This window comes from Trichosurus vulpecula, chromosome 4 (genome assembly GCF_011100635.1).
Source record: "Trichosurus vulpecula isolate mTriVul1 chromosome 4, mTriVul1.pri, whole genome shotgun sequence".
NCBI classification, from domain to species: Eukaryota; Metazoa; Chordata; class Mammalia; order Diprotodontia; family Phalangeridae; genus Trichosurus; species Trichosurus vulpecula.
In genome coordinates this window covers 73,085,634-73,091,436 of record NC_050576.1, presented here as the reverse complement: position 1 = coordinate 73,091,436, position 5,803 = coordinate 73,085,634, and positions in this window count along the sequence as shown.

Below are 5,803 nucleotides of genomic sequence, written 5' to 3'. Positions count from 1 at the left end.
AGAAATGATGAATTATAATGACTAAATTGAGGAAAACTGGATTCAAAATACGGAATTTCACTTTCTAGCCAGCTCTGCTGGGCTGTCTCCATTCCATATTGACCAAATAAGTCATTTATTTGATTGCATGTGGGAGCAGACATTCTCTGGTTTTGGGGCCCTTCTGTACAGCTATATCTGCAGCTTCAGGTCCAAAAGACGGCCGATAAAATTATCAGCAACTCTATCACTTATAGTCTCTGGGGACAAGGTGGATGTAAATTACTGAAATCCATAAATAATCCCCAAAGCACAAACTAATCACTAGTTTCAACTATCCCTGTTTAGGAGAACCACAAATAAGACAGGCTTGGGTTTCATCCTTTTTACTTCTCCAATCCATCTTTTAACGGAGGTGCTAGAAATAAAAGGCAGGCAGGCAGAGATGGAAGAGGAAAAACGAGTATCTTGGATAATCTTATTTGGGTGAATCTATGATCTCACCGGTGGGGATCCCCTCCCGACTTGTCTAGATCATAGCCACTCTAGACCTTATCCTGTACAATGTCTATCCTCCTTCTCTTTCATAAAGGATCTGCTCGATAGACAAGAGGGAGGCTTTCTTTTAGTCTGTTAATATCTCAGGGATGCCAATGCAATAATCTCACCATATATCTGCTATCTCTTTTTACTGTTACATGACCAGCTCACCCTCCTTCCCATATTCCTCTTCAATGCTGTCTTGTGCCATTAGTACACAAATTGTTGGGAACATCTTGTGGACTACTACACAACCTATAACTATTTATATGCCCACCATGAGTTTTTCTCTCGCTCTCTGGATTGTTATAGAGAGTTAGGATAATTAATCCATGAATAGGAGGTTGGTGTATTAATAAAGACTTTTTTTTTTTGCTATTCCAGATACAAGAAGCTGTAAAGGTTATTTTAGGTCATGAGCAATTCAGACTGAAATTGATCAGCTTTGAAGAGAACCAAAACTAGCTTGAGTCTACCAATTTGGGGCTGCCTTCTAAATCTATCCAGCCCCTCTCCCCTGGGAAACTGATCTCCAGAAATCAGAAACCTGAGCAGTGGTGGTGGATTCTGCAGGAAAGAGCAAGAAGATGGGAGACTACGAAGATAGAATTAGGTACCAGATTTTAACTTGTATCCCATTTCTAACCCTTATTAGCTGTGTGACCATAGGTAAGTTATGTAGCCTTTCTAAGCCTAGAAAGCTCTCTAAAACATCTCTGCTAGTTACAAAATGGCCATATGCATTAGTAGAAGGAGGTCCCACACCCATGAAATCATAATCGACGTACTGCTGTATTTAACCTTGATGAATATGAGGAAGCCAGCTTTCCCCCCTCCACATGGCTTGCTGGTTGAGACAGAACGGTAATGGTAATGATGAAGGAAACCAATGGACCCACACTTGGATTTATGAGTCCATGAGTTCCGAGTGGACTAGGTTCACCCGGGAAATGTTTTCCAAGTTCATCAGTTACAAGTTTTCTAAGAGAATGTAGCAGAAGTTCTTTAGGACAAGAATCTCTTGCCGTGGTCCGATCATTGCACATCTCAAGGGTGGATCAGTATCAATAACTGCTATTTTCTGACAAAGGTGATATTTTCATCCATAGCTAAAAGGATAAGTCAAACTATCCTTAATAATGACATTATCTTCAGAACCACTTCCCTACGTGCTTTTGCTTATTCCACTCCGAATCTCCAAAGTCTGCCAAATTCAGTGCTGCAAAATAAGAGAAATGTCATATAGAGTAAAAAAATTTACTCTCAAATGTTTAAAGTTAAAGTTTATTTGTATTCTTTGTAGGAATATCAATAAAAGACCTCAAATGTATCTATATTTGTACATGTACAAGAACCGTCAAAAATTATTCACAGAACAAAAATAAATCTTCTTTAGAATAAACCCAGGTAATGAAATGCAGATATGGATCTCACATATGGAACAATCCATGTGCTACTAGCACAAAAATATGGCTTTAAAAATAAAATAAAATCTTGGGTTTTGTTTTTCTGAGGTGTATTTCTCTTTTGTGAAATAAAAAATAAATTATTTAGCTTGATTATTGTAAAATAGCCCTGTGTAGTAACACACGCTTATTAAGGCCCTGGAGATGAAAAAAAAATCTATTTTTAAAAGGTAATTTCCTCATGGGAGTGACGCAAGTTAATGTGCTGTTGTTTCTGAGAGCTAGTTTTAAAGTAAGAGGAAATAGCTAAGCACCAGTCAAAAATGTCGCCTTCATTATTAGTTTTAACTTATTTGCAAATAGTGGCTATCCAATGAGTAACCTGTATTTAACCAGTCATGAAAAGAGATGATTTGAGCCTTCCCCACCCGTGGGAGTTCAGAAATGACAAATAAATAGGAGATTTACACATACATTGTCTTCCCCAACCTTCCAAATGTATATACACCATGGTAACCTTGATAGGTCTGGGTTTTAATGATCACACCCTCCTACTACTGTGACAAAGTAACCTGTTTGGAGATCTAAACCAGAGGGACTTCCAAGAGGCAAATGGGAATGCTGAAGTGGAAAACCAAAATGAGTGTGGGGTTAAAATGTGTCCTAGAACATCGACAAGATCTCTTAAATGCATCCCCCTTTGTCTTTGGTTAGCCTACTACACGCTGCATAACCGTTGTTGGGATGGCTCTGTGACCACTTCCAAATTATCTTGGTCCAGTAGCCTGGAGATACAGCCAGGCCTCCTCAGATTTTGCCCAGGATGATACAGTGACTCCCCACTCTGGAGGAAGACATCCCATGGTATCATCCTCCTATTCTTTCGAGGGTCTTATGATAGTCTCACATTTAAAGACAAATGGGCATGTATATCTAGAGAGAGGTAGACACAAATCTGAAAAGCTTTGCTTCTATAGATAAGATGTGGATAAATGGAGCATTACATGCATGTAAGTACATGTCATTTGCCATTTTTAGGAGGGAGTATAATGAAATTGAAATGACATTAGGGCAATGTGACTCGACAATGTTTGATGATCACTGTTTTTACAGAATGAAGTAGATATTCTGAAATGGGGAAGGGTCTCAGAAAACTGTTATCTGTTGAAACCATCATTCCATATTCCTACATATCACAGCAACACATCTCATAGATGGTGGGGAAATCCAAACTCTTCTTGCCTCCTTTAAACTATGGTTCTTTGGGTTGTAGAGAAAGTTAATGTGCATGAGCCTACATTTAGATCATACATCCTTCTCTGGCTCTTTCTCTCTTCACGAGATATTTTTTGTCCCATGCAAATTTCATTGCTTTGGTCCTTCCTAAAATCAAGAATGTTGCTTTCTCAGCTGGGAACTGATAACAGGAGGATGCTTTTAGCAACAAAGGACAAAAATTCAAAATAATGAATGAACTTCTATTTGAAATTTTAAAACTCCAACATTTCTTTTAAGAACTATTAAAATAGGTACTTTCCATTGATATGTTTGTGAAAATGACATTCTGAAAATTAAATGATTGGTTCTCAGTGTGACAGTGTATGGAGAGAGGGAGAATACCACGGGAAGGGATAGGGGGCTGGGATTTCTCACAACTGTGGCAAGTAACTGCCCATACATACTCTTCAAAGGCTAAGCCCACATACAAAAAGTGCAGAGAGCAGAAGTTATTTAGCCTCTGGCATGGCTTCTGGAGCAGACAGTCTGGGTTAGTGAGAAGGTCCAGATTCACAGTTAATCCTGGTGTGTCCAGGTCTAATCTGTTGTATGCCTGAAGGGTCTGACATTGGGCACTCAGAATGGTCTAACTCCCTAATTTTTTCTGGAAGAATGGGCCTCCAATGGGCCCAAGGACAGGAGATAACCTAGGTGTAGATTGGGGCGGAAGCTGAGTCAAATAATGCTGACCTTCCCCTGCAGTAGCTTCCTTGCTATATGGGACTTCTGACTAGGAACCTTTGCTTTTCTCCCATTTACTGCAACTCTGATTAAACTCAGGGAAATGACAGAGTGAAAGGTCAGTGGGATTTAAGAAGCAGAGGTCCAATGACAACGCTAGAGAGAGGTAGTCACAAATCTGAAAAGCTTTACTTCTAAAGTTAAGATCATATTCAAGGGCAAATAATTAATGCTTCATAGAGACGGACAGCAGTCCAAGATACGGGGTTTTACTTCTTCCTTTCAAGATAGGCAGGGCAATGCACCATCAGTAAAAGGGAGAAGACCAACAGAAGGTTGATCCGGACTGCCTACAGTACCTAAGCAAACAGATCTAATGCTACAGAAAGAACACTAGGCTACATTTAAACTGCGGCAAGAAACTGGCTGGCCCCTAGTCAGATCTTTCCTCCCTCACAATTTTTATTGCAGGGGCTCATGGAACACCATGAGTTGATGGAATTTTAACTCATTTGGAGACTAGACCTAGTAGTCAAATTACTAATCCTGTGATAGGAATATGAAACATGAGGCTCTTTTCCTGAATCTTAGCAACATTCATTCAGCTATCTTTACTACTGTCTATAACCTAGCATCACCTACATAGGCACTTTGCAGAATTCCACATCCTATTCAACCAAAGACCGTTTTATACCTAACAGGTGATAAGTCAGGAGGAGCAGGGAGTATGACATCTAATTGAACTTAACCATTAGCTTTACCATACAATACATCCTTTGTAGAAGGAAAAAGGTTGTGGTACATACCCTATTTGGGCTTCTCATCAACTGGCTGAAGCAGGGCCATTTACCTTTATGTTGGTGTTTTCTGTCATATTATCCAACAAAGTTGGAAATGGAAAACTCACAAATATTAAAAGAGCAGACACTATTACCTTCCTGTAGCTCTTTTCGTTTGAACCTACTGATTGAATGTTTAATGGGCTGTATTCTTGATAGAAATGCTCAGAAAAAAATATTTGGATGAATAGAGGCTATAAGTGGATGATCTAAATTTAAATCTAATTTATATTTATTTAAATAATCTAACTTTTTAAATGGACAAAACTAAATCTAAATATAATATCTGCCAACATCTTTGAAAACAATAGCTACTTAGTTTACTTATAATCCTGCTAACTTGGACCCTGAAACATCTGAATTGTTTCTCTCCTTTTCTCCTTTGACCTACTTAAGTGTTTCTTATGCAAAGGGCTGCCTAACACATTCCCATGAGGTCTAGATAGAATTTGATCACAACAAAACCTTTCATGGAATACCACAAGGCTAACATTTGATATTTAATCTGATCCATCACCTTAAACAGCATTCACCCAAAAGCTTATTTCCAATTAGGTAAACCTACAAGTCTTTCACAACACCATCTACAATCAAACACACTAGAGTTTTTGAATCTCAATTCAAGAGATCACCCACAGAACATACTTAAAACCATCAAAACAGACACTCCATTTACCAAGTTTTCTATGGTATAGAGCTGTGTGTAGAATTAATTTTGCTAGGGATGAGAATAGCCATGTAAGAAGGATAGGATATTAGGACTTTGAATTCTTACAAAATTGGGCATTTCTTTGAAAGAGTACTTGGCTAAGTGGCTCAAAGTGACCAGAATCAGGTCTGTACTTTCAACATGAAGGAGAAAGACACAAGAAGTATATTTAGTTCAGTCTGTGAAATACATTCTAAGGGATGTGTGTAAAACAGAGGGTGAAGTATAGGAATACACAGGTTTCCCAAACTCTTAAACATAGCGGTTGTGGGCAAGCCAGTATAGAGAGAAGGTCCTACTTTAGGTCTGTTTGGTGGCATTAGGAGTTGGTGAAGGGAAGACAAGAAAGCATCAGAGGATCACAAAGAACT